At 33.5% G+C, this 22,711-nt stretch overlaps 1 long non-coding RNA gene across 1 annotated transcript in view; it reads right to left on the reverse strand.

Annotated features, from left to right (window-relative positions):
• Positions 1–22,711, reverse strand: part of LOC127716175 (uncharacterized) — a 151,609-nt gene that overhangs the window by 112,005 nt on the left and 16,893 nt on the right. The gene's annotated exons all lie outside the window — the stretch shown is intronic.

The following is a 22,711-nucleotide window of genomic DNA, read 5'->3' on the forward strand; positions in this document are numbered from 1 at the left end:
TTTGTGCAACTGCGATTAAGGAATGTTTGAAGAATCGTAAACATTCTACATTGATTAGTCACAATCTTTTAAACCCGGCCATGCTTTGACTCATTGTTTAAGTTAAATCCAGGACTTATTAGCATATGTAATTTTATGAATAGTAACAATGGGAATAATCATATTCAAATGTTTTTACAATCAAGTGTCCGTTAACTAGTATTATTCAGTATGCATTTTTAAGCCTATGGAATGTCTTCCCCCAAAACACTATGTTAGAAGTACCCCACTGTTTGGCATGTATTTGATTAGCAGAGGTGTTATTGAGGTACAAATGCAATTATCGAGGACGGAAGTCGATATTTCTACATTTGCATATTAAAAAACGTAGTAACTAAATTCATTTTCAGCTGCTCTTTTTTGGTACAGATCGACTACATGAATTATTCATGTTAGGAGTTACCTGTACTTGCAAAATTGTCAAAGAGGACAACTTTTAAACTCATAATCGACAGCTGGATTGCACATATACACATTTAGTTTTCATCTATTAATGTAAAAGTGCCATGCATCTTTTATTTAATATACGACTGTTAGAGATGTTTTGTGCAAGTAATGCATATAACGCAATCTATTTGAAAAAGAAAATTTCTATTTTATTCTCTTTTTTCAATGTTTTCTATTTGTGTGAACAAAATATTCCAACAAACATTTAACTGGCATGATTGTAACAAATATATTTGATGATGGTATCCAATAACACTATACAACAAAACTTGGAGAACAATCCCAAGAAATAAACACGTTTTACTTTACATATACAAGAAACGCAGAAATTATTTGTTAACAAGTATTGGGGAAATTTCCCCATAAAGTTGATAACCAATCAGATATCAATAATTTGGGAAATTTCCCCAAAAAGATGATGACCAACAACAAATCAATAGAATGAGGAAGTTTCCCTAAAACGATGTTTACGAAAAAGAAATCAATAGAATGATAAAATCTCCCCAAAATGATGAAAACTAAAAAGAAATCAATAGAATGGTAAAATTTCCCCAAAAAAGACGATAACCAACAAGAAGTCAATAGAATGGGGAAATCTCCCCAAAAAGATGATAACCAACAAGAAATCAATAGAATGGGGAAATTTCCCCAAAAAGACGATAACCAACAAGAAGTCAATAGAATGGGGAAATCTCCCCAAAAAGATGATAACCAACAAGAAATCAATAGAATGGGGAAATTTCCCTAAAAAGATGATAACGAAAACGAAATCACTAAAATGGGGAAATTTCCCTACAAAGTTGATAACCAAAAAGAAATCAAAAGTCTGGGGAAATTTCCCAAAAAAGATGATAACGAAAACGAAATCACTAAAATTTCATAATCAAAAATAAATCAATAGACTGGGGAAATTTCCCAAAAAAGATGGGAACGATACCGAAATCAATAGAATGGGGAAATTTCCTTACACAGTTGATAACCAAAAAAAATACTTAGACTGGGGAAATTTCTTCACAAAGATTTTAACCAAATAGTTTTCTATAGACTGGGGAATTATTCCCACAGAGATGATAACCAAAATAAGTTCACAGGCTTGAGGAAAATACTCATGCATTGCACAATGATTGCACATTCTGTTGTATACAACAGCGAGAAATATGTCGTCTAACAGATACTGTAAGAATAGAAAAGAGTCACTGTTGTGAATGTGAAACATTTTCAGCAGCAGATAACACAATTGAAAGAAATCATTGGCTGGGGAAACATTCACACTGATAAATTAAACAACAAACATCAGAGATAGAGATGATACAGTATAGGAAATGGGCTAATTTCCTCACAAACTCTTGTGTAACTGTAATCATGTATATCGGGGCCTTTAATAGGCGACTAAACAGTATGGTTTTTCTCATGTTGAAGGCCGTAAGGTTGCCATTAATTGTTAATAAAATGCTCCGCAGGGCGCAGCTTGATACGACCGCAGAGGTTGAACCCTGAACAGTTGGGGCAAGTATGGACACAACATTCAAGCTTGATACAGCTTTGCATTTGGATTGTGATTAAATATTTGACACAGCATAGGTTTCTGACACAGAATGAATGTGGTCTAAGAACTTAAAAATTTTAAATTGGACATTCACCTATAGCTATTATGGTCCAATATCCAAAATCTAAATACATGGTTAGATTCAGCATATCAAAGAACCCCAAGAATTCAATTTTTGATCAAATCAAACAAAGTTTAATTTTGGACCCTTTTGACCTCAATGTGGACAAAGTTGATAACGGGGCCCAAAAGTCAAAAATCTAAATACATGGTTAGATTCAGCATATCAAAGAACCCCATATATTCAATTTTTGTTGAAATCAAACAAAGTTTAATTTTGGACCCCGATTTGGACCAACTTGAAAACTGGGCCCATAATAAAAAATCTAAATACATGGTTAGATTCAGCATATCAAAGAACCCTAAGAATTCAATTTTTGTTAAAATCAAACTAAGTTTAATTTTGGACCCTTTGGACCTTAATGTAGACCAATTTGAAAACGGAACCAAAAATTAAGAATCTAAATACACGGTTAGATTCGGCATATCAAAGAATCCCAATAATTCAATTCTTGATGAAATCAAACAAAGTTTAATTTTGGACCCTTTGGACCTCAATGTGGACCAATTTAAAAACGGGGCCCAAAATCCAAAAACTAAATACAAGGTTAGATTCAGCATATTAAAGAACCCCAAGAACTCAAGAATAAAACCCCACTGAAATTGGTCAAGAAATAAGCAATTTATATGAAGTATCTTCTTTTGCACAATACTGTGCAATTAAATATTTCTTGCTATTGCGCAATACTGTACAATTGACAATATCTTGCTATTGCGCAATATTGTGCTATTGGACATTCCTTGCTATTGCGCAATACTGTGCAATTGAAGATTTCTTGCTATTGCGCAATACTGTGCAATTGAAGATTTCTTGCTATTGCGCAATACTGTGCAATTGAAGATTTCTTGCTATTGTGCAATTGAAAATTTCTTGCTATTGCACAATACTTATAATATAATAATTTACACATCCTGTTTGGTGTGTATCTCCTACCATAGCATTATTATTTGCTTTTAAATATAAATCAGAAATAACCAACTTAAAATGAAAAATTTTAAAAGAAAAAAAAAAGGAAAAAAAAATCCCCCCCCCAAATTTTTTGAACCCCCTTATGATTCATCACCCCCAAACTCAATCCCAGCCTTCCCTTTGTGGTATGGTACCTTGCAGTACAATTTCAGAGAGATCCATACACTTGAACACAAGTTATTGTCTGGAAACTAGAAAAATGTGTTTTTTGGCCCCTTTTGGCCCCAAATTCCTAAACATTTAGAGCAATTACCCCAAAACTCAAACCTAGCTTTCCCTTTGTGATATGGAACCTTGTAGTACAATTTCAGAAAGATCCATACACTTACACACAAGTTATTGTCCTGAAACTAGAAAAATGCTTGTTTTTTGCCCCTTCTTGGCCCCTAATTCCTAAAATATTGAGGCAATTTCCCCCATCATCAATCCCAGCCTTCCCTTTGTGGTATGTAACCTAGCAGTACAATTTCAGAGAGATCCATACACTTGAACATAAGTTATTGTCTGGAAACTAAAAAAATGCTTATTTTTGGCCCCTTTTTGGCCCCCAATTCCTAAACGTTTCGGCAATTACCCCCAAACTCAATTCCAGCTTTCCTTTTGTGATATGGAACCTTGTAGTACAATTTCAGAAAGATCCATACACTTACACACAAGTTATTGTCATGAAACTAGAAAAATGCTTGTTTTTTGCCCCTTTTTTTGCCCCTAATTCCTAAAATTTTAAGGCAATTACCCCCAAAGTCAATCCCAGCATTCCTTATGTTATATGGAACCTTGTGGTACAATGTCAGAGAGATCCATACACTAACACACAAGTTATGTCTGGAAGTTACAAAAATGCTTATTTTTGGCCCCTTTTTGGCCCCTTATTCCTTTACTGTTAGTACCGTAACCCCCAAAATCAATCCCAACCTTCCTTTTGTGGTATTGAACCTTGTGGTAAAATTTCATAGAGATCCATTCACTTAAACTAAAGTTAGAGTGCGAAAACCAATGTGTCTTCGGACGACGCAGGACGACGCCGGACGACGACGACAACGACAACGACGACGACGACGCCAACGTCATACCAATATACGACCACAAAAAATTTTTTGCGGTCGTATAAAAACCACTTAAAATGATCTTTGAGGAATAGATGTCTCATTGACAATAATACCCGATCCCCTTATTTATGAATAGCTATAAATTAACTCGTATGTTTTAATCTGTCGGGGCCTCGATGGCCAAGTGCTACAAGTAGTCCAACTACTGTATCACTAGCCAGTCAACGCTGAGATTATGAATTCGAATTCCGCTCGTGCAAGGTGCGCTCGACTCCAATCTTAATTGACTAGGCCCATGATTGTCAGTTTTCCTATCGAAGGTTCGTGGTTTTCTTCGGGCAATCCGGCTTCCCCCATCAATAAAAAATGACCGCAACGAAATAGCACAATAAATAGTGTTGAAAGTGGCGTTAAACACCAACAAATCAATCAATCAATCAATATAATCTGGTGAATTTCCCAGCCTGTTTGGAAAAAATTACACCCTATGGGAGACCATGAAAAAAATTTACACATTTGAAGTGAGTTTATAATCTTGCAGAATGTGGTTTTAATTTCAACTGTTTAACATTTACAGCAAATATTATAATTCAAACCATACAGATTAAATAGAAAATAAGCTCTGTCCTTTATTTGGTGTCTTTATACAGCAGTAATAGATCATGCCTTAAGTTGAAGTCTTCTTTTCCTTTCCTGTAAATATATCATGCCTTGAGTAGAAGTCTTCTTTTCCTTTCCTGTAAATATATCATGCCTTGAGTAGAAGTCTTCTTTTCCTTTCCTGTAAATGTATCATGTCTTGGGTAGAGGTTCTTTTCCTTTCCTGTAAATAGATAAATCGTTGATACATATAGATTCTACCACTGCATCGAGTGTGATACAATATTTATCCACTCGAGACAGTTAAATTTTCAAATTTAAAACGCGAGGATCGCCGAGCGTTTTAAATATTTAAAATTTAACTGTCGAGAGTGGATAAATATCGTATTACACGAGATTTGGTGGTGGAATCTGTTTCTCTAATGATTTTCAAACAAATACGCAGGCAAATTTATTCCTTCTTTTCGAATGATCTGCAAAAAGATGTGTTCTTTCTATGTGACGTCATCAGGCATGGTCGCCTTTTTTCATGCCGTCACAATAGGAAATTCAGAGGAAAGCAAGAAAACTCGACGTCATAATCGGATTTTAACCAATGAAGAACTGAGATCAAACGAACCACACGTTGATTATTTTTTTTTTTATACAATGGGTACAGAAAGGGATAAATTGACGAAGAATTAGAGAAAAAAGATTGCTACATGTACCAGACAGTGTGACGTTACGTTAATATTATAAGGAAGCTTCCATTTCATTTTTAGGGGAGGGGGGGAGGCGGCTGGGATGAAATTTGAAGAAAAAAAAACGTCAGGACCGAATACAGGGGAAAACAAAAAGAAAAAGGCAGGACAGAGATTACAATAAAAAAAAAAATGCAGGACAACATTTTTCATCCTCCCCCCTTTTTCCCCCAATTAAAGTCAAATGGTAGCTCTCTTACGTATAAATAAGCCTGCTATATGTATATCGTTACAGGGTTAACTGCATTGAAAGTCTCAATACTTTCTGTTATCGTCATTCTGACATTGATATCTATAAAATGAGAAGATTGTACCTGCATAGGGCAATTTTGATATCATTTAGAAAGAGTACGAGCACCTTTACAGACATTCTGATATCTGAGTATACAACAAATTTTGAGGAGGTTTGCGCGAACTATAAGTTCAGTTTTAGAATATGTATCATGAGAAACATTCTGTCAACACTGTGTTAATCGGGACAATTTCAAACTCGATATTTGATTCATAATATTAGGACAATACAAACATTTAAAAATAGATATGAAACCTGTCTAATTTAGAAAAGATGGAGTTACTGTCTATACAGTAACTTTCTTTCACTTACAGTATATTTACATATTTGCCAATGTGCGTGTTTGTATTGGCAGCAGAAATGTCCTTAAAAACTAGTAAGTCTATTTCCTCATCAATTGACTACGCTTGAGAATTGGCAATAGTTAGGAATAGTTCACGCTCACGATTTTTTTTACGACACTGTATGGTATAATAGCGTTATAGAGTATAGAAGTTGTGGTGACGTTACAGTAGAAATTAAATAAGGTCACCGAATTTGTTTTTTTTCCGCTAAAAATCAAACCTTAAAGAAATGCATTCTAAAAAAATAAACTAAATAAATGGGAATGGACACAGATGCTGCCCCCGCTTGCATATAATGTTATAAAGGGGGGACACAACTCAAGAACTGTAAAAGTGACGCTACCCAAATTTGTACTTGCTCTAAGTTTTGTGGTAATTATCATTGTGTATAAGTTTCATAACATTTAGTTGAGGCAAACTTAAGTTAGACAACCGAAACAAAAAAATCCAGCAATTTTTCCATTTGTAAAGGGCATAACTCTAGAACGGTAAAAAATGACGCCACCAAAGTTCAAACTTGATCTGTGTTTTGTAGTAATAAGCATTGTGTATAAGTTTCATAACATTTGGTTGAGGAAAACTAAAGTCAGAGAACGGAAACAAAAAAATAAAATTTTTTTCCATTTGAAAGGGGCATTACTCTAGAACGGCAAAAGTGACGCCACCAATATTCAAACTTGGTCTGTGTTTTGTGGTAATAAACATTGTTTATAAGTTCCATAAAGTTTGGTTGAGGGAAACTAAAGTTAGAGAACGGAAACAAAACAATTAGCAATTTTTCCATTTGTAAAGGGGCATAACTCTAGAACGGTTAAAATGACGCCACCAAAATTCAACCTTGGTCTATGTTTTGCGGTAATAAGCATTGTGTATAAGTTTCATAACATTTAAGTGAGGCAAACTAAAGTTAGAGAACGGAAACAAAAAATTCAGCAATTTTTCCATTTGTAAAGGGGAATAACTCAAGAATGGCAAAAGTGACGCCACCAAAATTCACACTTGATCTGTGTTTTGTGGTAATAAGCATTGTGTATAAGTTTCATAACATTTGGTTGAGGGAAACTAATGTTAGAGAACGGAAACCAATTTTGGGACGTTCTTAAGGAAGTACAGACAGACAAGGATAAAAAAACTTATTGCCCCTATTATATAGTAATACCCGCTCGACCAAGATCGTTCAAATTCGAATTAAATGTACGTATGAACGACCAGCCACTCCGCTAGCAGCCATTTTTCAGATATGTCTATAAACCAAAAAAAATTGCATAAGATTCATTCTAACTTAATTTTTTTTTATTAATATACTAGTAACCCCTAAATCGTGTGTTTTATATATAAAATGAAGCAGTCAAAGACACTATTAAATGAATTGTCGTTAAATTAATGAACACGAACTGAAATTTTGAAATTCATTTAATCAGAGTGTCTTTGACTGCTTAATTGTATCCTTAAAACAGATAATTTAGTAGTCATAAATTAAAAAAAACGGTTTCAAGTTAACTAAGTTTGAATCTGATGCAACTTTTTGTTTAAAGCCATATCTGAAAACTGGCTGCAAGCGTAGTGGCTGCTAGCTTGATCCTGGTCTGCGAGGCATTAATACCTTAAAAATGAGATTACTAGCTTGTGTATATTGAAATTGATCTTATTTTGTCATGTTTTCTAAAATCCTATCCATAAAATTCCAACCTATTCATGTTATACTTTTTTCATAATATTTATAGCATGCAAAATCAGATATAATATAAAGTAATGTCTACTAAATCAGCTTATAAACCATTCGTGCAACAGTTACTTGAAAGCATAATCGAGTACACACACTATCGTTTGCTATAAATACGTATTATATCCAAGTGAAAATAATGCCATGATGCAGCTAAAAATACTTCCAATACTGTTGATTATGATTCATAAAACGTACGTTGATATTAAGCGTATATATATATCAATTATTTTCGTTCAATCTCGGCTCCCATGTCGTGCTACGGTTGGTACGGCATCAAATCGGGTATCTGCTATTAAAATTTCTCTTGTGCAAATGTAGAAGAAGAGATGAAGGAGTCTGCAGCTGTGAATTTTTGTGTTCAAGATAATTTCAGAATTGATGGTTGTTTGTTATTTCATTTTCACTAAGCGTTGGTCATTTGACTTTCCCACAAGTATTGATTACAGCACGGTGTTGTCTGTTCACTTTTAATTGTATGCATCATAAATATCTAGTAAATAACACATCTTGTTGTGATTAACAAAAGATATCGATTAAAAAGATTGTCTGAATTATTCGGGTTATTTATATATATTGTGCATAAAACAGTGAAAAATAGTAATTACATGCTTTATTTAAAAATTGACACACTTGCATTTTCACTGATCCATGAAATGAGCTCGAGGTCAATTGAAAACTGTCAGACGGGCATAAGGACCTTGCAAGGTACGCACATATACCAATTAACTAGCTATTTGTTAGCGAAAAATACGTCATAATTGTGTCATTTGGACAGAGGATTCGTTCTGCATATGTCTGAAATATTTGTCACTGGAAGTTAAACAAGCATGCAGTTTTATATTCGTATGATAATATAAATTTTAATTTCTGGTAAATGATGCAATCAAACTATTTTTTCAAACTGATATGCTACAATTAAAATAATAGTAAATATTTGATATTTTCTGATCAAAACCCTTTAACCCCCCCCCGGCTCCCGCCGCTACTGGAATAAACTTTTGAATTTTTTTTTGGGGGGGGGGGGGGGAAATTATTTCAATAAACACTTAAATTAAAAAAACATTGTCAAAGCGCGATGATAATTGCTGATTAATACTTTTTATAAGAATTTTATGATTTTCAAGCCTGTATATATAACCGTTATGCGTGTTAAGCCAACGGCCCTTTCATGAATAAAACAAAACTTTTAAACTGATTGTAACTTAAACTGAAATGTTTATGGCTTGTGGGTAATTTTTTTTTTTTTTTTTTTTTTTTTTATGAAAATAGTTGCGGGGATTTCTTTTCTTCCTTTTTATTTATTTTAAGGCAAACATTGCGTAAAAACTGACATATATGTCATTAATGACATGGTCGGTAAATGTCATTTCCTTGACAATGAAGTACACATCCGGTTATTTCGGTATGTTCCGTTATTACAATGTCACGAGGTTCCAAAAAATCGATCGAAACCAATGCATCCATATGACATGTCGAGTTAATTAACAGGTAGTTAATGCGGCATCGCACTATAAACGATTGAAGTCCACTTGTTTGAGTTCCTGTCAATATAAATGATAATACTTCCATGAGGATACTAATATTGGGTGCATGCCCCCAGACCTGGTGGGTAATTAGCCGGGGTTTAGGAAACCGCTTTTACATTTTATTGAAGGGTGTTCCAATAAACACTAAAACAACTGGCATATATAATTTCTTTCCTGAAAGAAGATTTCACCTGTTAAATGATCTTAATGAGGAATTCTTGTCAAATGTTCTGACTCCTTCGTTTTTTTTTATACGATACAGGGTAAAATATTTTGCCCCATAACACCCATTTTTCTTTTCATTTAAGACTTCAATAGCTCATAAAACGTCATTAACCAAACATTAAGCAGACTCCAGATTTCTTTTCTTTCGATTTGAGACCCAAATGATGCCAATACTAAATATAAGGTAAGAGTCAGCCTTTTCCCGCCATTTTTTAAAGATTAGATATCTCGAAAAGGAGCTCTCTAACCTATCAATGTTTTTAGCTTATTTTGTTCCTTTACTAATTCCTTTCTGACTAATAGGATCAACTTTTTAAACTCTAGATTTTTTCAATTTCACCCAAGTACATCCTTTATCTGTAATATTGTTTTAAAAACCAATAGAAATATTCGTGCTGTTCAAATTACATGTACATGTAGTTTACATAAAAGCTTTTGCAAGGAGACATTTCAGACAGGTGTCAATATTTACACACCCAACGATAAGCTGTCATAAATAACGCATGTTGAAGCTGCCATAGGCGGATCCACGGGGCTCTGGGTGGTCCGGCCCCCTCTTTCATGGGAAAAATTTGGTTGATTATATAGGGATTCAATGAAGGTCAGTCAGCGCTCCCCCCCCCCCCCCCCCCCCTTTCCCTTTTCCCCTTTAGAAAAAGTTCTGGATCCGCGACTGGGCCTGGGTTTGATTAACGACAAGTGTATAAGTCAAATCAAGCTGTAAATAATATCTTAGATGTGGATAAGTAGATTCAATAGCAATACAAAGTTTGCTGGTGACCTTGACCTTGCGATGGGGAGGGGCACGTGGCCCCCTCTGACTCCAAGTAAATCCGCCACTGCAGTGATCAGTACGTAAACAAGAATATTTCACCCCCTTTCCTCGGAGAAAATATGCATTAAAATTGATTCTTACTGAATGCCTGATTACTAGCATGACTAGTATCATAAAAAGAAGAATAATGGTGTATTATTAGGTTGCTATTACAGTATATTAACACTATATGTATAAGTTTTGTTAAAATTGAGGGTGGGAATGGGGAATGTATCAACAACAACCCGACCCTTAGACCCGACCAAAGAGCAGTGAAAATAGATCACGTGTTCACTTAAAAACATGTATTTAGTACACTTAACCCATTATCATGATTATTGACTATATACATTTTAACTTGTTCTAAATCACAAAAGATAAAATTTCATGTCTTATACTCGTACAGCGTTTAAGGATTTGAATTTTTCTAATTTTTCGATGTCTTTTAAGATCGATGCATGTTTGAACACGATTAAAGATCATTGAATTAATTCTTAGGTTTTTCATCGTTTATTTCAACAAGCGTAAATTCATTGTACAGCCACAGTTATAAATATTTGTTAATCATGTATAAAACATACCTGTCGCTAATTTTGTTCTTTTTTTCACTTTCACTTCTTTTGTCGTAGATGGCATCAACATTCATTAAAATACACAACAACATATGGCAGCATTGTAAATGTGAAATTTTACGCGTACATTAAGTTAGATGTGCAGACGAGATGATGACGACTATTTCCGAGATCTGTAGTAAAATCATGCTGTGATTGACTAGCATTTAGTGTTGTGGGGAATTATCAAGATTATACAGGCACACAGTAAACCGTACTGTTGTTCGTTATGAATAATTTAGACACTTAATTTTACATTTGTGAACGATAATCATAAATTGTGTTTGGATATTGTGTAGTAAACTCAAGTAGTGAGAAAAGTAAAGACAACAAACCTACCAGGAGCATAAGGAGTGATACGTTCAGGTACATATATAAGATTTAAAATATTTCTTTAACTTAAACTTTTGTAATTTATGTATCATCAGAATACGTATGTTTGTTTCGGTTTTTGTTTTATTTTCAGAGAGATTTGTAGGACTTTATGGTTTTCTTTGTTATACGAATAAAATTGGTATTCTCGCATTTTCTATTATTATGATTATACCGGTTTTTTTGGAACTATATAAATATAAGTAGATGTACGTGGTATGATTGCCAATGAGACAACAATCGACCAAAGCTTAAATGAAGAGGATGTAAACAATTGTGACGGGATTGCTTCCCTTCATTAGTAGATACTTAGTCAGCCGTAAGCGGTTGATCTAGGGAAGTACTTCTTTAGCTCAGTCGGTATACGCGCTGCCTTGTAACACAGAGGTCCCGGGTTCGAGTCCCGGTGGAGACATAGTCGGCAATATAAAATGTTCCGACCTCAAAATCATGTAACAATTCAATTAGAAAACAAACGACCTACTTCATAACAAAATAGTCGACAAAAAACAAAGACATGTGTCTATATATCATGCACTGGTATACAGGCCATGCAGAGTCTAGACGCATTGCATAAATCTAATACAACCTTTCCAAGATCTGACATCAAGACCTACATGTACACTCTCCAATGACAAAATAGTATTACAGGCAAGATATATCAAAATATAAAGAAATGTTTTGCACAGAACATCATTTCAAATCCTACTTTATATCAATTAGAACGAAGAAGAGGCATTCGTTTTTTTTTCCTAGTTTGTGTAGTCTTCGAGAAATAAAATACGAAACATCGCTGGTACCATTCGGAATATGCATTACGAATAATTGCGCTATTGTAACCTTCAAACTAGTGTAACCCCGCCACATTCTGTCTTTGCCTGTTCCAAGACAGGAGTCTGTAATTCAGGGGTTGGCATTTCATGCTGTGTATCATATTAGTTGTTGGTTCATTTTTTAGTTCATAATTTAGTTTTCTCGTTTGATTTGATTTACATTTGTAATTTCGGGGCCTTTTATAGATGACTATAAGGTATGGGTTTTACTTATTATTGAAGGCTGTATGGTGACCTGTAGTTGTTAATTTCTGTTCCATTTGGTCTCTTGTGGAGAGTTTTCTCAGTGACAATAATACCATATATCTTCTTATTTATATAATTATCAACTATAGTAATGATGCTTATCATGCATCAAAATATATCGGCAATTTATTAGTTATGAATCTATTAGCAGTAGCACTTATTATCGCCTCCTTTGGTTTCCTTTTTGATGCCATCAGCTAAGAGGAGACGATTTGTAGATTTGTAGACTTGTAGATTAAGAAAAACATAGGCAATATATGTTAGACTCAGATCGACGTCCGGCCTCTAATCGACGTCCGTTCCTCAAATCGACGTCAAAATCTAACGTCATATTCTCAAATCGACGTCCAATATTTTTATCCTCAAATCGACGTCCAAATCTGATGTCACATTCTCAAATCGACGTCCAATTCTGACGTCATATTCTCAAATCGACGTCAAATATTTTGATCCTTTAGTCGACGTCCAGGCATTACCAAAACAACGACCTATTTATTGTGGTCTTCTGTAATCAATGTCCAATATCAATAAATAATAGATTACTGCACTAACACTAAATAAGGCCTTTACTTTTCTAATTCAAATATTTTTACATTTTTCATATGGCTTTTAATCATGTAGCGGGTTTCAATCATTAACATTACCGTATGTTTTATTTTTATCATTGTTGAAGGCCGTACGGTTGCCTTTGTTTCAACTCTGGTGGATATTTGTCTAATTGAAAATCATACCACATCATCTTATTTTTTTATATAATTTCTTAAATTCCGAAATTAGTATCACAATCTAATTACATAGTTGGTCATTAATTTTAAAAAACATATTTTTTAAATATATTTTATTTGTCACAGAGAATATGTTTTAAAAAATTGTAAGGTCTGAGCTGATATCTGTTGAGTTCAAATTTGTATTTTGTGTTGTCATCTTCTATTACAAATAAATTCCCTCTTGACATAGTATTGATAATATTTATGCATCTTCCTCTTCTCCAGTATCCACTAACAAATACAGCTGTTCCCTTGTTCATGGCGGGGTTTGTCCTAAATTGTAACACTTCCCCCACCGTAGGTGTGAATACGTTTTCACAGTCTCCCCCAAATAACTCCAAGGGATATAATTCTAACTGCTTTGCCTTAAAGTATTCCATAAGTCCCTCGTTGACTAGTTGATTTTGTGACGTACACGGGGTAAATATGGTATATGTAACCATCCGGTTATCAGGTTTATCAAAACATTTGTACATAATTCCGGTCAAACTTATATCACGATGAATTACTCAATATGTGGAGTCGTGTGTAATGCTGATTCAAATTATTATGTCTATAAATCTTACATTACTTTGATTTACTTGAAAATTAATTGAAGTTGTATGACTTGAAATTAATAATTAAATGGCTTTGAATTGTGCATCTATAGTGTTTATTAGAGAATAGAAATATCTTGGTCACCTAGACTTCTACAAGCCGAAAATAAAATCCTTACTGACGTATAGAGTGCATGCATGCGGGATTTATAATTAAGCAACCACTAAATTTTTAAATGTAGGCCTTTCATACAGATCGACCCCCGGCTGAACCAAAGTACAAAAATACACGACAAAAGGGACGATTTTTCGTTCCTTATTGTTAATTTTCATTTTTTTTTGGACGGTGGTGTTCCTTCTGCCCCATCTTACGGTATTTATGCATCACAACTCGTTCGCTATGCACGTGTCTGTTGTGACGTTTCGGATTTAAATGAACGTAATCTATTTATAACTGGTAAATTATTAAGTCAGGGATTTCGTTACCAAATTATTTAAAACCTTTACTAAACTCTTCCATAGATATTTAGATTTGGTTTGGAATAAAATTGAGAATGGAAATGGGGAATGTGTCAAAGAGACAACAACCCGACCACAGAACAGACAACAGCAGAAGGCCACCAACAGGTCTTCAATGCAGCGAGAAATTCCCGCACCCGGAGGCGTCCTTCAGCTGGCCCCTAAACAAATATATATACTAGTTCAGTGATAATGAACGCCATACTAAACTCCAAATTGTACACAAGAAACTAAAATTAAAAATAATACAAGACTAACAAAGGCTAGAGGCTCCTGACTTGGGACAGGCGCAAAATGCGGCGGGGTTAAACATGTTTATGAGATCTCAACCCTCCCCCTATACCTCTAGCCAATGTAGAAAAGTAAACGCATAACAATACGCACATTAAAATTCAGTTCAAGAGAAGTCCGAGTCTGATGTCAGAAGATGTAACCAAAGAAAATAAACAAAATGACAATAATACATAAATAACAACAGACTACTAGCAGTTAACTGACATGCCAGCTCCAGACTTCAATTAAACTGATTGAAAGATTATGTCTTCATCATATGAATATCAGGCACAATCCTTCCCGTTAGGGGTTTAGTATCATACCATCATAACATATATGAGAAGAACATAACCCGTGTCATGCCAACAACTGGTTTTTAAATAAATGTGTTTAGTGCCGATGCAAAGACCCTATAAGTGAATCAATATTAACGCCAAAATATGCAATCTTTAATGACCTGACAACAGTATCGTAACTATATCCCTTCTTAATAAGTCTATTTAAAGGTTTTGTTAGTTTCAGAGGTGAATACTGACAGTCAGGGGTACTACTTGTACAAGTAATCTTTATTTACTTGAAGAAGTAAATAAAATAAACTTATATAAGTTAATTATAATGTTTGAATAATCTCCCCTTAATTTTCTCAAAAATTTACTTGTACATGTATAAGTAAATTTTTTTTACAATCCCTCAAAAATTCTCAAGTTTTGAGATGTAAAAACATGCCTTTAACAATTTTTCTCAGGTTAGCTCATAATTTTTGATTATAGTTCAATGTTTCATCTCATTAATTCAACAAAGAAACTGATTGCACAAAGATCTTTAGTATTTGCGCAAGGCCTTCAAAAATTGCCCCTTGGGGGCTTGTAAATGAGCAGTGTTCTGAAGATAACAGACAAATGAGATTTTCATTGTCCATGAAATTACACTCAAATGATTAGTTAAGACATCTGCAAAGGACAGACAATCAAAAATTCTATTAGAGCAAAGAAGTCCTAAGAATTCAAGAAAAGAAGATAGGGTGACTTTTTTACTTGTTTAAGTAAAAAAATCTGAATGTCTAAGGGACATAACTAAGCCCAATTTTTTTTTACCTATACAAGTAAATAAAATACACTTGTATAAGTATCCTACAAATTTACTTATATAAGTATATTAATATTTACTTCTTCAAGTAAATAAAAATTACTTGTACAAGTAGTACCCCTGACTGACTGACATTTTTGTGCTTTATAAAGAATATTTCCATAAAAAATTGGATGTGAAATAGCTGAACGTATAAGAAGTCTGCATGTTGAGCTATATTTACGAATGATGTCCTTATACCGATGATAAAATTTAGTAAATGGTTTGACTAGTTTGTGATATCGAAAACCATGGTGTAATAATTTTTCAGTAATACATAAGTTTCTCTCGTTAAAATCTAAAACATTGTTACATACACGAGCGAATCGTACAAGTTGAGATATATAAACACCGTAAGATGGTGACTGACAAGGGAACGTCACCATCTAAAAATGGATAATTAACGATAGGAAATGAAAAATCATCTCTTTTATCATATATTTTAGTATTAAGCTTTCCGTTAATGATATAGATATCAAGATCGAGGAAAGGGCAGTGGTCATTGTTAGTATTAGCTTTATTTAAAGTAAGTTCAACAGGATAAATTTCTTTAGTATACATACTGAAGTCGTCATTATTGAGAGCCAAAATATCATCCAAATATCTAAAAGTATTATTAAATTTGTGTATCAGATGTTGTTTCGATGGGTCTTTACTGATTTTTGTCATAAATTGTAACTCATAGCAATACAAAAAAAGGGTCCGCAATAAGTGGTGCACAGTTAGTCCCCATTGGAATTCCAATAACCTGACGATATACGGAATCTCCAAAGCGAACAAAAATGTTATCTAGTAAAAATTCAAGGGCATATATAGTATCAAAGCATGTCCAATTGACATAGTTTTTTTGTTTATTGCTACTAAAAAATGACCTAAAAGAGTTTGAACATATATATTCACATTCTGACTTTTTAAATGCCCATTTAATTACAAAATGTAGGTGTGTGAATTTTTCTTAATGAGAATGTGAGGCAATGTGGTATATAGGGTAGAAAAATCAAAACTTTGAACAGATTCAAAATCACCAATATATGCATGCAATTTATCAAGTACTTCCAACGAGTTCTTGACACTCCAAAAGTAATTAATTCCACTATTTTCGAAGGCCTTATTTGAACAATTTATTATCAGGTTTTTGATTGAACCAAGTGTACTGGTAAGAAGAATAGACAATTTAGTAGTGGAACAATGGCTTGAAGACGAAATGAATCTATATTTGTAAGGTGTTTTGTGTAGCTTCGGAAGCCAATACATAGTTGGGACTTTCATTGTATTTGGTTCTGCTTGTAAAGCGGTAGCTAAAAGTTTATGTTTGTTACAGATGTCGTTTTCTGAAAATGGAGTCAGTTGGAATGTTGGTGAATTGGTGATTTCTTTTTTCAGAACCTCAATGTAAAATTTACGTCAAACAATAATAATATTATTAGCAGCTTTATCGGCCGGGACAAAAACAAATTCCTTGGCTAGTTCTTTTAGTTTATGTTTGATACGAGAAATAGGTTTATTGTGGTTATTGTTAAGAGTAAAATGTTCTTTAAAATGTTGAATACGAATATCAACTATGTTCATTACTGATTTAAAAAAAGAGTCCAAAGATTTGGAAGTTTGGTTGTATTTTAATCGGAAAGCACACCCTAGTTTTTACGGAGATGTACATGTAGTTTGCCGAGCCTGGAAATTAAGATACATGTACGTCCCGGGTAAACTTATCGTTCCTTTTATTAAACTTATTCTTAAAAGGTTACCAATTCAACGCTATAATTAGATCTTTTTGTACTGTTTTCATTGGTATAGTGGTTATCAGTAAATTAAAATCAAACTAAATATTAATTTAAATAGGCACATTCATTTATTATAAATCTTTACACTAAATCCATTATATAGATGTTGGATGTGAACTTATTTGATATTATAGTCTTAGATGCATGATTTTATTAGTTATTATTGGCTTTGTCAATAACTGCGAGTACACTCAGATCTGTACTTAGTGTCTTTTTGTAGTGGGGATGTATAGGTACCCTGCCACGACAACTCTGCGTTTTTGTAAGATGTATTTTTGCTTTGTATCGATCTATCGAGTTTAGCCATTTTCAACTGATTTTTATAGTTCGTTCTTATGTTGTACTGTTACACCACTATCCCAGGTTAGGGGAGGGTTGGCGCGCCTTCAAACTTGTTTAACCCTGCCACATTCTGTATGTACTTGTTCAGGAGCCCGTAATTCAGTGGTTGTCGTTTATTGCTGTATATCATATTTGTTTTTCGTTCATTATTTTGCACATACATCAGGCTGTCAGTTTTCTTTTTTGAATTGTTTTACATTTGTACATGTCATTTCAGTGATTTTAACAGCTAACTATGCGGTATGGGTTTTACTCATTGTCGAAGGCCGTACGATGACCTATAGTTGTGTTATTTTGTGTCTTTAGAAGATTTGTCTAATTAGCAATCGTACCACATCTTCTTATTTTTATAATGACATATATAGATTAGACCGTTAGTTTTCCTGTTTGAATGGTTTAACACTAGTCATTTTTGGGGCCCTTTATAGCTTGCTGTTCGGTGTGAACCAAGGCTCCGTGTTGAAGGCCGTACTTTGACCTATAATAGTTTACTTTTACAAATGGTGACTTGGATGGAGAGTTGTCTCATAGGCACTCATACCACATCTTCTTATATCTAATATTATGATGATATGGACAAACGAATAAACTATTTAATAACAAAGCCTCGTCTCAATTTTTATGATATTCTATGAAAATTCTATTTTGATCTCCTTACATACCATGCATACGTAGACGTACAGTGTGCCACCGATTGGTTCCAAATTATAAATTATGTTTATGCTTTGAGTATACAATTCCTTGGCGTTACATAGTATCTACAATCCATAGTTCACAGCTGGTCATAATCATCTATAATATTCTGGTCATCAGATAAGTTCATGCTGTGAAGACAAATACACAAACGTTTGACTAAATTATTTACTGATTAACTGTATGTGCTGGCTACGTAGGGTTGAAAGGAGTGTCGATATGGGGATAAAAATATATAATCTTATTTTCCAACTACGTCACGTTAATGTTTAAAAGCAACGCAATTCAGTGGCGGATCCTGGGGGGGTCCTTGAGTTGGAACTCCCCGCCCCTTTTATCCTGGGTTGGGAACCCCTCCCCCTTTTTGAAATCGCCCCTGCAATCGTCATAATCACACCTTGCTTTTCTGATAAATTCGTCACATCTTAAATACTTTCCACTATTTGCCCTTTCATATCTTTCAGTATGACGAAATTTCACTTTCAAAATACAATAAACAAGTTTGGTCAGATAAATGTAGTGACACCCCATGGCCAGAGATAGATTTATATTATTGAAAAACTGATAAAAAGTTACATTGCCGTTCCCTCTTAAAAGACGCTGACACTGTGGAATTTCTTTAAATAATTGTTATCATGTTTCATGTATACAAACCGTTGAATGTTAATTAGGTGCAAATGTCAAAATGGTCGGATTTAACTGCATCAAAAATAGATACTGACACCTGATTCAGATACTTACAGTGACTTATGATATAATCAAGCAAGTGATAAATTCAACCTATTGATATATGTTATCTGAATTTCTCATATGGAGCATGAAATAGTGAACTATTTCAGTGGCCCATCCTTACCACTCATTACATTATTACATTAAGTGCCACCCACCCCCCCCCCCCCCCCCCCACCCCCTTTTCCGGGCAAAGGATATATATATATATTCGTTTGCATAATGGTTAGGAAGGTCATTTCATAAGAAAACAAAATTTGTTTTTATTGAATTTTGCGCTAAATCGGTAAGTTAAAAAACTTACGAAGCCGTGTTACAAAGTAGGTATGCATATTTACATTACGGCATTTATCAGATTATCAATTATCGAAGATTAATATCATTTGTATATATATTTAAAAATGTTGCTTAAATGAACCTAATTATATAAATAAAGGCTAGACCTTTAACTGGGATAAAAAAGCAAATACAAAATTATTTATCAATGTTTCAGTTTCACAAATAAAATCATAACTATTGTATAATGAGAACTGGATTGCGATTGGCATGAACAAATATCTGCATATTTGTTTGAATTGTTTTACATTTGTCATTTTATAGCTGACTATGTGGTATGGGTTTTGCTCAATGTTGAAGGCCGTACGGTGACCTATACTTGCTAGCTTCTACGTCATTAAGTCTCTTGTGGAGAGTTGTCTCGTTGGCAATCATATATGTACCACATCTTCTTATTTTTATATTTATCAAATATTTGGAAAAAAAGAGAGAAAAAAAAAGAAACTTTTATACAAATTTTCTAAATATAAATCTTACAAGCGGTGATCAAAGACATCATTTGTTGAAGTAGAAAAAGGAGAAATAAAATAATTGTATTCAAAATTTTAGAATAAGGTATAAAAATGAGAGAGTTTTTTCATAGATACATATTTCAAAGTCGTGTTATCAGACAGCCCAACGACACAAATAACCAAAAGACAGTTGGACAGACAGACGTCCATATTTAACATTCTGATTTCGTGATGAAAGAAAATTTATAAATCATTTGTTTTTGTCCAGAATAAAACTTGATAAAGCAAAGTATAATATATTGTCATTTCTGAAATACGGATTATAAAAATAAAGCATAGCACCATATCGATCTTGTGAAACATCTTCATAGAAATTATCATTCGTAATGTTAGAAAATTTTGGATAGATAATGTGTTTTTGTTCAGAGTAATTTTTGATAAAACAAAGTGTATATTGACATATATTCATAGCTTTCGTCAATATAATGATATATATTCAAAGACGAGGAATTACTGCCATGCCGATTCTTTTTTCCTCTTATGAAACAATGTTGTCATTTTTGAAATATGGATCATCAAAATTCCTATTTCTAGCATGAATACCACTACATGTTCTCAAAAAAGCATACCGGTAGTTACTGCGAGAATACCTTACTGCGATACCAGTTCCTTTTTGCGTCTAGTGAAACATTTTAATTGTAGCATATCAATTTGAAAAAAATAGTTTGATTGTATCATTTACCAGAAATTAAAATTTATATTATCATACAAATATAAAACTGCTTGTTTAACTTCCAGTGACAAATATTTCAGACATATGCAGAACGAATCCTCTGTCCAAATGACACAATTATGACGTATTTTTCGCTAACAAATAGCTAGTTAATTGGTATAGGTGCGTACCTTGCAAGGTCCTTATGCCCATCTGACAGTTTTCAATTGGCCTCGAGCTCATTTCATCGATCAGTGAAAATGCAAGTGTGTCAATTTTTAAATAAAGCATGTAATTACTATTTTTCACTGTTTTATGCACAATATATATAAATAACCCGAATAATTCAGACCATCTTTTTAATCGATATCTTTTGTTTATCACAACAAGATGTGTTATTTGCTAGATATTTATGATGCATACAATTAAAAGTGAACAGACAACACCGTGCTGTAATCAATACTTGTGGGAAAGTCAAATGACCAACGCTTAGTGAAAATGAAATAACAAACAACCATCAATTCTGAAATTATCTTAAACACAAAAAATCACAGCTGCAGACTCCTTCATCTCTTCTTCTACATTTGCACAAGAGAAATTTTAATAGCAGATACCCGATTTGATGCCGTACCAACCGTAGCACGACATGGAAGCCGAGATTGAACGAAAATAATTGATATATACGCTTAATATCAACGTACGTTTTATGAATCATAATCAACAGTATTGGAAGTATTTTTAGCTGCATCATGGCATTATTTTCACTTGGATATAATACGTATTTATAGCAAACGATAGTGTGTGTACTCGATTATGCTTTCAAGTAACTGTTGCACGAATGGTTTATAAGCAGATTTAGTAGACATTACTTTATATTATATCTGATTTTGCATGCTATAAATATTATGAAAAAAGTATAACATGAATAGGTTGGAATTTTATGGGTAGGATTTTAGAAAACATGACAAAATAAGATCAATTTCAACATACACAAGCTAGTAATCTCATTTTTAAGGTATTAATGCCTCGCACACCAGGATCAAGCTAGCAGCCACTACGCTTGCAGCCAGTTTTCAGATATGACTATAAACCCAAAAGTTGCATCAGATTCAAACTTAGTTAACTTGAAACCGTTTTTATTAATATATAGGGACTCTGCAGGATTTTTTGACGCAATTGCATCATACTTAAACTATACATCATTTTAGAAGATTAATTGAGGCAAAACGGAAAAAAATATTTTGGCGGGAAGAAATGTGATTTGAATGGTTAAGGATGAGTTATCGCCTTGTTGGAATACAATGTTTATCTGCAATTGTTAGAACATGACTTACTTGCAGCATTGTCATGAAAACAAGTAGATTTAACATGGCAAATATCCTTTAAACACTGATTTTAAGTCTTATAAGTCTCTAACAAACAAAAAAGTTTACTACATTGTACATCTGTTAGAAATGGAAAATCATGTCCTCTGATAATTACTGACAGCTTTAATAAGATGGAAGATGTTTGGCGAAAAATTCCTAATTCGACTTGCTTGTTTAAAAGCATAAAAGTTGGGTCCAATTTGTTTTTACATTGAACAAGCTCTAGTTAAGCAATGTCAGCCAAAATATTCTGTATATTATTCCTTTACGGACATTTCAAGATTGCGTTAACTTTTTTTAGGTCCAGAATTGAATTTTTATACGTATACAACTTACGTGCAAGAAATTTATCCATATTGTAGTAATAATATGAACAGCGTGTAATTCAGGAGGACCGACTGAGAACAAATTTTTACTTTTCATGCTATTATAAAGAAAATGATTAATGAGGGTATAAAAACAACTGTGAGGTCTAAAGCTCCAGATTCTGTAATACAGAAATGATAGCACCGTTAAAGAACTACATTCTACTGACATTGCTATCAAATCACTGTATTGCAATCTATGAAATCAACAAAG

Source organism: Mytilus californianus, unplaced genomic scaffold, assembly GCF_021869535.1.
Source record: "Mytilus californianus isolate M0D057914Y unplaced genomic scaffold, xbMytCali1.0.p SCAF_9, whole genome shotgun sequence".
In the NCBI taxonomy this organism is placed as follows: Eukaryota; Metazoa; Mollusca; class Bivalvia; order Mytilida; family Mytilidae; genus Mytilus; species Mytilus californianus.